The sequence below is a fragment of the Chinchilla lanigera genome, unplaced genomic scaffold (genome assembly GCF_000276665.1).
Source record: "Chinchilla lanigera isolate Chin_1 unplaced genomic scaffold, ChiLan1.0 scaffold00093, whole genome shotgun sequence".
Taxonomy (NCBI): Eukaryota; Metazoa; Chordata; class Mammalia; order Rodentia; family Chinchillidae; genus Chinchilla; species Chinchilla lanigera.
Window position 1 is genome coordinate 277,099 of NW_004955494.1, and position 11,032 is coordinate 288,130.

General features: G+C 52.6%; 1 protein-coding gene and 1 long non-coding RNA gene across 2 annotated transcripts in view; both read right to left on the reverse strand.

Moving 5' to 3' along the window:
* Zyx (zyxin) overlaps window positions 1-283 on the reverse strand; it is a gene marked incomplete in the record, with an annotated part of 8,538 nt that extends 8,255 nt beyond the window's left edge. Inside the window, 1 exon segment of the mRNA XM_013504979.1 lies at window positions 1-283.
* Window positions 284-2,944: 2,661 nt separating this feature from the next.
* Window positions 2,945-4,920, reverse strand: LOC106146746. The gene is made up of 2 exons (XR_001231314.1): window positions 4,675-4,920; window positions 2,945-3,419 (listed from the first exon to the last, which is right to left on the reverse strand). It is a non-coding gene; the product is annotated as an uncharacterized LOC106146746 (long non-coding RNA).
* Window positions 4,921-11,032: the final 6,112 nt, after the last annotated feature.

Here is an 11,032-nt window from a genome sequence, read left to right on the forward strand (position 1 = left end):
CACCTCACCGCCGGCCGGAGCGCGCCGCGTCTGCTCGGGGCCGCGTCCGCGCACTGTGCGTCCCGGCCCCCAGCAGCCTCCAGCGGGCGGGGAGGGACGCAGGGAAAAGGGAGGGAGAGAGGGGGCGGGGAGAGCGCCGAGCCCAGACCATACAAGGAGCGGCCCGGAGAGGGGGCGGGGAGAGCGGGGAGGGCGGACGAGGCAGGAAACTCCCCCAGGAAGGGGCCCTGATCCTGCTCCGGGGCCCGAGGCCCGGCCGAGGTCCGCCCGCCGCCGCCCCAGTCCCCGCCGCCCCCGCCGGGCACGGACCACCCCTCCCCAGCTCAGGCCTCTGATGTCATTTCCTGACCTGCCCGCCTCCCGGCCGACGGCGAGCGCCGGAGCTCTGACTCACCCTCCCCGCTCGGGGCCGCGTCGGAGGGTGGGCGTCCCAGGGGTGCCGCGGCCGCCTAGCCCCCTTCTCTGGCCGGTCGTGCGTACCCGTCCCCGGCTGCTCCTGCTGGGCGCCGCGCGCCCAGATGCCCGGGGGTCTGCGCTGCCTGCAGCACTGGGGCGGGCTGGGCGAGGGGGCGTCCTCTGTCCCCGCGCCCCAGTAGCCGGCCGAGCCGCGGCTGTTCTTGGGGGATGCTAACTTCCAACGCCGGGAAGCCTCTGACGGCTTCGGGGAATTCGCGTCGCCCGCGCCCCGGCGCGGCGGGATGGAGGTGTGAGGACCCGGGAGGGAGGCGAGGGCCCCCGGAGGACTTGGGGCCGGGGCGCCGGGACCTGGACGCAGGCGCCCCGCGTAGCCTCCCCGGAGCGGAGCGTTTGGGCCGCGGAGAGATCTTGGGGTTCGGAGCCGCGCTCGCTCGGTGGAGCCCCCCTCTGGTCCGATCGGATTCCTCAGCCTCCAGCTCTGAGCCCCAGGCTACGCGAAAGAGAGCGGACCTGGAATTCTTTCATTTACTTAGTATTTATTTATGTTAATCACAAATGGAAACTTGCCCTGTCGCTGCCTCAGTTCTTCCACATTCACTACGTGCAAATTACGGAGTCAGGCATTTCACCGTGTGTCCCCCCTACCCCTGGGCGTTTCCTGTTCGCTCATCCGTCAGTCATCCCTGATAGCTGACCAGCGACCAGCGTGACACAGTTCTCTTGTTAGCCGTCTGCGCGCTTTCCAGTCCCTGGCCCCGCATAGCGGCTGCACCCTGCTGTCCAAGAGCGTCGGGGGGCGCATGAGAGTCAGGAAAACCGACTCCATAAACTGACGCCATGGGCCCGCGCCAGAGTCCATTCGCCTGCATGCCGCTCTTGGATAAAGCAACTTGCTGGGTGCAAGGCAGAGGGAGGCAAGGAGTCACACTCCAGCTCGAAGTCCACTGCTCAAGTCTCTTCCCTCGCTTGGCTTCAGTTCCTCTATCCTTAAGAGCTGCGGTGCGGGGCATGGTGATGCACACCTGTAGCCCCAGCATTCCGGAGGCTGAGGCAGGCATATGCCGTGAGTTTCAGGCCAGCCTGGACTACATAAAAAGACCCTGTCTCAAAAAAAAAAAAAAAAAAAAAGGCATTCAGCACCTCCCTTGCATTACATGGAGAAATGAAGTGCCTGATCTGAAAGAGCCTTATAATGCTCAGTATTAGTATTACTCAGTCCCCAGTTCCGCCCAGAACGGAAACTCCGACCCAGGTAGATCTCTTTTGGGGCTTGATACCTACAGTGCCCCCCACCCGCCTTTCAAAGGAAGCCCTTAATTACACCAAGACTACATCTTCACTGCCTTCTCAGCCCCCGCTGTCTTTCTGTTCTCTGGCATCTCACCATCTGTGTCACAAGTATTTCTTACAGCCACAGCTCGTGTGACCATGTCTCATACAAAGTGTGCTGCGCACAGCTCTCTGACACGCATAAGCCGGTCCTGGGCTTGTCCCTATGACGATCTGTGAGAAATTTGATACTAGCTTTTCCTGAGCATGTTGGAGATTGTTTCTTGGGCTTTGTAAACCAAAAGCCTCATCACCATCCTTCCAAATATGCCCACTTAAAACCGGGTGTGATTGCCCAGGCCTGCAATCCCAGCATTTGGGTTTTTTGTTTTGTTTTGTTTTGTTTTGTTTTGTTTTGTTTTTGTGTTTTTCCGGTACCGGGAATCGAACTCATAACCTTGGGCTTGCCAGGCAGGCGCTGGGCCGCTGAGCTAAATCTTCAGCCCCAGTCCCAGCATTTGGAAGGCTGAGACAGGAAGATTGCTGTGAGCTAGAAGCCAGTCTGGGCTACATAGTGAGTTCAAGGCCAGCCTGAACTACATAGCGAACTCCTGTCAAAAAAAAAAAAAAGAAAAGAAAATTCCCACTTAGTAAGATAGTTTCCAGATAACATTTTCATAAGAGTAAAAGTCAAGCTGGATGTGCGGCTACATGTCTTTAATTCCAGCATTCAGGAGGCTAGAGCAGGAAGGTTGAAAGTTCAAGCAAGCCTGGGCTACATAGGGAGTTCAAGGCCAACCGAGACTATAATATAGCAGACTTTGTCTTTAGAAAAACAGAGAGGAATAAAAGCCATCTACCCTTTAAAAGTCTCCTTAACAAATAATGCATGTGCAAAATAGAGTATGTGCAATTGTTAGGGAGCTGAACCTATTTATAAAGCAAGAATAGAAGAGTGTGTGGGCAGGCTCAGTTTTACTGACAACTAAGAGCATTGGAGATGCAGAACATAAAACCAAAGGGCTTTTAAGCCAGCCACTCTATTTTTTTGTTTGTTTGTTTTCATTTTTGAGACAGGATCTCGCTATGCAGTTCAGGCTGGCCTTGAGCTCACTTTGTAGCCCAGGCTAAGCCAGCCATTCGAAATACAAGTAGAAACACAGAATTTCCCAGGACAGAATCATGGCCCAGGCTCTCTCAGGAGGTGCTTCAGAGTCAGTCGATGCTGTTAAAATGCAGACAATGAACAGAACTGCCCTGACAATTCTCAGGTATTTTTCTTAAGCAAACAATTCTGATTGATATCCTGGGTAGTCAAGTGTAGGGTAGCACACCCAGCAGCTTGGAAGCAGGCCAGGGAGAATTAACAAAAGGAACTCTGACCCTTGCTCTGGAAAACATCTCTAGACACCTCCACGGATTTACAGCCATCAGGTACCAGAAAGTCTGCTTCATGGTACAGCATAAAGTGACATGTTGACAGCACTCACGGAAGAAAAGTCAATCCAGAAGGTAAATTGGGATGCTACCCGGAGGTCCTTTCTGCGCGCTTGCCGTAAGTGAACAACGGAGGGATTATGTGCCGCGCTGCTGAGCACTCTGCCAAGAGCGCCAACACTCACCGTGCCTGGAACAGCCACCAGCACTGTAATTGCACACCCTTAGGCAGGGGTGGGGCTTGGTGCTGCCGAGCTGCTCCGAGGGAAGGGCGGCTCTGGGCTCCACCCTCCGCCCTGAAACAAACCGGTACACACTCAGGTAATGGGTAGTAGGCCTTCCCGACACACAGTGCTAAGCTCTAGGTATATTACTCCCGTTAAGCCTCACGATCAAGCTGCAAGAACATGCGTTACTGTCCTGTTTCTTATTTCAGGAAGCCAAGGCTGACTAGATGCTGGGTTTTCACCACCTGAAGGACATGATTTGGGGCAACCGAAAAATTTTATTATTTTAAACTTTTCCGCCTGCTCGCTCTTACTGCTACCTTGCTTATATGCTTTGATGCCAAGGCTCCACCTGTTCAGACACTCCAGCTGTCCCGCCGGACCTGGCCCTGGCCCTGGCCCTGGCCCTGGCCCTGGCCCTGGCCCTGGCCTTCCTCACCCTTTCCTTTATTTTTCTCTTTTTGATTTTTAGACAAGAGCTCATCTCCAGCAGCCTGATCTTGAACTTGCTATGTAGCCTAGGCTGGCCTGAACTTGTGTTGACTTTCCTGCCTCAGCCTCCTGATTGCTGGGATGACAGGCATGCACTTGCATGCCCGGCTTCCTCAGCTTTTCGATTCTGCCTCCAACTGAATCCTCTTATTTTATATCCTTGGACCCTTCTATCCCAAGATACCATCACATTCCATCTTCCTGTCTGAGTAGGTATGTGTGTATGTATCTACACAAGTACACGTACACACATTCTGTATCTGTGAGTTGTGTGTACACATGGTTTTCTATAACAGTACATTTCCAGATTTCCCAAAAAAACTGTTGACAGGAACTAGGTACGATGACAAATACCTTTAATTCCAGCACTTGGGAGGGTGAAGCAGGAGGATCATGATTTTGAGATGAGCCTGGACTACACAGGGAGATCTTGTCTCAAACTACCAGCACCCACCCACCCACCCCAAAATTAATTAATTAATTAATTGATTGATGGATTGATTGATTTTTGTTACTGAGAATTGACTCAAGATCTTCCCATGGAGCGGCATCTCTCTGCTTTTTTTTTTTAATTTTCAGACAAGTTCTCATTAAGTCTTTAAACTGCCCAGGCTAGATTTAAACTTGGAGTCTTCCTGCCTCAGCCTCCCAAATAGCTGGGATTACAGATGGGATGAGCCAGCACCTTAGTCAGCTTTAGGGAATAGAATTACAGATGACAAAAGGCTTTTATACTGTTGTTGCATTTCCCCCTGTGATCATGTGTTACTTTTACAATCTTCAAAAAAAAAAAAAACCAGAAAAGAAAGGAAAGGAGAGGAAGGATAGCCACCTCCTGTCTTTTTCTCACTTTTCTGCAGCATGCTTTCCTCGCTTCAGTTCCCATTTGCTGCCAAAAGTCCTGTCCTCCTCACCGGCCTTTGCTCCTCAGTAGAAGGGAATCTCACCGGAGGGCCCGTAGACCCAGGGGAGGAGGAGGTGCAGTGGAGGGTTAGAGAGTGAAGAAGCCAGCAAGACGGGGACCTCTGCGGCCAAGGCCAAAGCAGCAGCTTCCTGCTGAGCCCCGGAAGGGCAGGACTGAGGGCGCAAAGGCCCCTGGGCGTCCTTCCTTCCAGGTCAGCCCTGACATCAGAGTGCCCTCCTCTACCCTTTTCTCACTTCCCCAGCCTCAGGGGAGCCAGTATTTACCAAATAACTCCTACATTCTAGGCACTCAGGGTATATGCAGAAATAATCCCAGTTCCTGCCGGTGAAACAATTTTCTTTTCCGATCACCTGTCCTGAGCTTGCCGGCTGTGGCAGCAGTAATTCTAATAACTGGGTGTCTTTCTTCCCTGCAAACTCCGTTATCCCCTCAGGGCCAGAGAAGCAGCCAAGCACAGGGCCCAGGGCTCCCACTCTGCATCAGGCATCTCCGGGGCAGAGGTCAGAGGAGCAGGGGAAGGTAGACTCCTGCCTCTCTAGTGCCGGGCCAGATGGGCACCCAAAGGCACTGCAAGCGTCAGCAGGCCAGAAATGGGGGGCAGAGTGAGGCAGATGGTCAGATGGCAAAGAGTCAGCCACCGTGGGAGGCGGGAAGGGCAGGCAGGAAAAGAGACCCGGGCACCCACAGCAGAGCCTGCAGGTTGCTGGCGCCGAGGCAGCGCTTAGCGAGGCATCTGCTGCTTCCTTCTCCCTGTACCCAGCGGAAGCCAAAATCAGAGAAAGGCTGGTCTAGAAGCTGGAGTGGTTGTCGCTGGAAAGAGCCAGCTGTCTTTAGAGGGAGGAAACCTTTCAGAGAGTGGGGGTCAAATCGCGATAGATAACCCGTCTAGCTGGAGATGAAAAGCACTTCTGGCTCACACAATCCGTTCGACTGCCCCCGCCAAACTCTCCGCCCTTTAACAGGGTGGGCTTAATGTAGAAAACCCACCCGCAGACCGGGCACAGGAAGTGGGCGCGAGTGAGCTAACCCGCAGAGCTTGCTCAAGCTTCCTCAGGCTACCCTTCCTGTCACTCAGTGGTTTCTTATTTACCTCCCCGCCCATAGCTCTGGCCAACACTGGATATGCAGGTTCTTTCAGCAGCCAGAAGGGTCCCCCCCCCCCCCCCGAGCAGACACTGTAAGACCTGCTATCGTGCTAACCAGGGCTGGGAATATAGATCAGCGGTATAAGCGCCTGCCTGGCAAGCACAAGGTCCTGAGTTCGATTTCCGGTAGTAAAAGACATCATGCTAACCAGGACAGAACTGAGTCCCAAGTGTCAGGAAGATACGGAAGCCACACACTCTTCCAGTTCTAGCAAAACTGTGCCAGTCCGCTCAGCAGCAGAAGTGCAGGCCTAGGGCAGTGCTTGGCACAAAACCAGGTGCCCTGTGTGCTGACTAAGGTTAGGTCCCAGGACCACTGAAATCACGTAGTAGATCAAAGCAGGCCTCGTATTTGACAAAGCTCAAGGGTTTTATGACATTTCAAATCATTATTCATTTATACAACAAATCTTTACTGAGCCCCTATTATGTGCAAGGCATTTTTGTTAGGCACTGAGGATATAATATTGAGCAGAGACAGACAGGATCCCAACCTTGTGGAGAATCCATGCCCTCAGGAGATCTGCCGTGAGAGGCGAGGGGTGAGGGGTGGATACTCCTCATTTATTTTTATTTTTATCTTTTTGTCTTTTTTTTTTTTTTGAGACAAGGTCTCCCTATGCGGTTCAGGCTGGCCTTGAGCTCACTCTGTAGCCCAGGCTGGTCTCGAACTCACAATGATCCTCCTGCCTCAGCTTCCCGAGTGCTGGGATTACAGGTGCACACCACCACGCCCAGCTACTCCTCACTTAATAATGAAGGTAAAACTGCAGGTTACAAGGGATCTCAGGAGAGAAGTGCATGTGACCGGGCATATATAGGCGGAAGACATGACACAGCTGGGGAGCTCAGGGAAGGGAGAGCCAAGCTGAGATGTGAAAGATAAGCAGGGGTTTATCAGGCAGACCTCAGCACTGCAACTCCACAGACCTGGGACAAGTGCGGACTTGGCCCACTCAGGGACCCTAGCAAAGGTGACCTGGCTGACATCTGAGAGGGCGGTGCAAGCAGGGAAGGCTGCACGGAGTGTGGCGAGAAATGTGGAGTGTGAGGAGAAGCTTTGGGTTTATCCTGAGAACAATAAGGAGCCACTGAAGACATTCTAGACACTCTCGACACAAAGAAGGGCAGGGTAAGAATCTGAGGCTGGGGTGTGACTCAGTGGTAGAGCGCTTGTCCCACTCGTGCAAGGCCCTGGCTTCCATGCCAGCTGGAGGGAAAGGGGAGGGAGAGAGAGGAAAGACAGACAGAGAGAGACACACAGAGACAGAGACAGAGACAGAGAGAGAGAAAGGAAGGAAGGAATTGAGGAGGGACTATCAAAAATTTTCCCCTGTGGGCTGGGGATTTAGCTCAGCCGCACAAGCACTTGCCTGGCAAGCGAAAGGTCCTGAGTTCGATTCCCGGTACCAAATAAATAAATAACTAAATAAAATAAATACAAATATTCCCCTGGGGGCAATGTGCACAATAGTAGGAGGGCCAGAGGGGGTGTGTGGGGCAAGAAGTGGGTCCCTCAGGTTGGCAGTGGACGCAAATGGATAGATTAGAGAGCTCTTGCAGACAGGAAATCATGAACAGGACCTAGCAATGCGCTGAATAAAGGGAGGGAAGGGACGAAAAGAGGAAGTATAGCAGGGAAGGAGGGAGGAAAGAGGGAGGGAGGTCCGGGCCCAGGCTGTGGCTGGTGTCTCTGGAATGTGGGGCTTTCCTCTGAGAAGTACATCTCTGGGAGCCAGCATGTGTGCTTCGTTGTAGGCGTGGCCAGGGAGAACCAATGTACAGTGGGCGGTGGGATAGCTTCCTGGTCCAGAGCAGAGAAGGGAGAATTACACTGAATCTCACATCTACGAGCGACCTGACCCCCAGAGTGGGTTGCAGCCAGCCTCGGCTGGAGAAATCCCCTACCAAACACCGCCCGGGCAACTGAGAGGCTTTGGACGAAGGACAGAGCCCAGCACTTGGTGGCCAGGTGTAGACGGTGGCACACATCCTTCTTCAGACTCAGGGGTGACTGCCCTCTCCCGGGTCTCTGTCCTTCAGCAGGAGCGAAAGCAGGACGTCGCTCGAACCTCCCTCCATCTCTCTGCCGTGAGACCATTGGAGCGCATCATTAATCCTTCAGCACCAGTGTGTCAGTCCACAAAGGAAGAGACTGCCCAACTCCCGAAACCAGACCAGTGCGTTCTCTCCCTTCTTGCTCCAGCCCGGGCTTCCTCCCGAAGGAACACCAAGTGTCTCTAAACGGCTTCACCACAAGCTTCTCATCACCACTCAGAACTATGGATCAAGTATCTCTTCCGTTCTCAATGCTACATCCAGAGAATTGTCCTTCCCTCCCCACTGAGGTGTCCTCCCTCCGCTGTGCATACCAGGTCATCAAGTCATCTAGCACTGCACCGACTTGGAGAGTCATCTGTCGCTCAAGGCCATACCTCCTCATTTCTTTTTTTCTTGTCTTTGTGAGACAGGGCCTTGATAAACAGTTCAGGCTGGCCTTGAGCTCACTTTGTAGCCCAGGCTGTTTTCGAACTCCCAATGATCCTCCCGCCTCAGCCTCCTGAGTGCTGGGATTACAGGCGTGCGCCACCATGCCCGGCAACCTCCTCATTTCTTTAAAGTTGTCCTGTTCTATTTGACAGTCACCCACTGCAGATGAGCCTGCTATGAAGTCCTAGTCATTTCAACACCCAGCCAACCTCGACCCTGTTTCACCATTCCTGGGACTTCTCTACCTCTTCCAGTACCCCATGAACATAATAGAAAGGTCCTGAGTTCAATTCCCAGTACCCCCCCCAAAAAAAATAGAAATCTGAGCTTGAGCCACATACATAATTCTTAAAAAGTAAATAAAACAAATGAGTGACTTTCATTTCAATAATGCACTTTCATCCAATACATGCAAAAAATTATTTAAACATGTAACTCCCCTGCCCCCAGTATTGGGGATTGAACCCAGGACCTTTGCACCGAGCTACATTTCCAGCCCTCTTTTATTTTTTATCGTGAGACACGGTCTTGCTCAGTCTCTCAAGTTGTGCAAGCTGAGCTCAAACTTGCCATCCTCCGGCCTCAGCCTTCCACGGTGCTGGGGTGACAGGCACACTGCACCACGCTCAGCTAACATGCAGCCACTGTTTTCAAAGTTATTAGTGAAATATTCGTGGTATTAATGACATAGGAGGTTGGATGTAACCTTGCTGGCTGGAGAAGTGGGCGGGACCTGTGGATTCCAAGATCCCAGCACAACACCAGGACCCCCGTGAGAAGTAGACAGCAGACAAGAGACCAGATGCCACGAGGAGCCCACCACCTTGGCCCCTCACTGTAGCCCACCCTGCCTCTTCCAGACCCAGACTGTTCTTTCATTTTTGCTTTCACCTTTTCCTTTGTTCTTCCCTTACCCTTTCACCCCTCACCTTTATTTTTATTCATTCATTTATTTATTTTGTATTTTTGAGACAGGGTCTCGCTATGCGGTCCAGGGTGGCCTTAGGCTCACTTTGTAGCCCGGGCTGGTCTCGAACTCACCATGATCCTCCTGCCTCAGCCTCCTGAGTGCACCCCTCACCTTTAAAATAAACTTTTGACATCATTTTTGGCTTGGCTTGTCCAATTCTCTGTCCAAGACAAGAAGGACCTGGAACACTTGGGTTTGGTGAGCCATTTTTAAAGGGACTACCCAACAACACTGAGTTGAGGCATTTGGTGTGTGTTTTACACTGATGGCACATCGCAGTTCTGAGCAGTTCCACTGTGGTGCCCTCTGGTCACCCCTTGCTAACAGCTGCCGCACAGCAGCGCAGCTCCGGAGACCCTGCTGTACCTCTTCCCATCTCACCCTCAAACTACGCTCTCTCCACCCCGCTCCTTCTATTTTTGCAGGTTTACTCTTGGACCCACCGAGACTCACAAATTCACCTCCCCTCCCCCATCGCACCTTCAGTATCAGTTTAAATTCCTGACAGCATCAGAGTCACGTCCCTGCATCTGTGCAACTTTTGCAAACTCTCTGGTGCATCTCTCTCGCTCCACTATTGGCAAAACTCAAGCCTGGGCTAAACCCTACTCTACTGACTCCAAGACTGCTCCCCGCTAGGTCAGAGGCCGGAGAACAACAGCCCCCTCATCAGGCTTGCCTCAAGATTCATGACCGTGAACTGCGGTGCCCCTGGGGAATTCTGCTCCCCGAGGAGCATCCCAGCTCCACGTCCACGTATGCTGCCACTCCCTTAGAACACTCCGGGACCTTCTCTCGTCACCTTCTCCTTCCTCATCCTTGGGCACGGCGGACTGAGAGCCTTGTCCCACGGGGAAAATTGGAAAACCTGCTCGAACTAGTCCCTGCACTCATCCGCTATTACTCTCCTCCAGCCACAGCAGCCTGGCCTCCTCATTCTGCCTCCGAGGTGTAAGACAGTCCCACCCGGCCTTGCCCTTGGCATCCCCTGCGCTCAGGAAGCTCTTCCACAAGTGTGTGTGGTCCAGCCCATCACCCCCGTCACAGCCCTCCTCAATGCAACCTTTGCAGTGAGATTATCCACTGCAACAGTTACTAACCCTCTTTATTTCCCTCCTGGCTTTCATTTTTCTTCATTGCACTTATCATTTTAACTGTGTTACATTATGCAGTCTTGGGTCTGAACACACACACATTGTACCATTTATTTTGTTTGTTTTAGATACCTACCCACTATGTACTCCAGGCTGGCCTCGAACTTGCAACCTCCTGCCTCAGCCTCCTGAATGCTTGGATTACAGGCATACGCCACTCTGCCTGACACTGCAATAGAGCATGAGCCCCAAGGCAACTTGAGTTTAAGCCCATAGTTGAGGTTTCTGTTTATTGCTGCCCCTCTACCATGTTTCACTAGACCAGTGGTGGTGCAGCTACGGCACACAAGCCGCAGCAGGCACAAATAGCCCTCTGTCGGCACGTGAGCCACGCCGCCCCAGCAGCCAAACATCAGATAACAGTCGCTTCTTCTAAATTAAAACCTCAGTATTCGGGTTTAATTGCAGTGTCGGCTCTTTGTGATAATTTCAAGGGGTGTTTGGGTTGCCATTTGGACACTCGGTCTCTAAAACGTTTGCTGTCCGGGCTGGGGATTTAGTTCAGC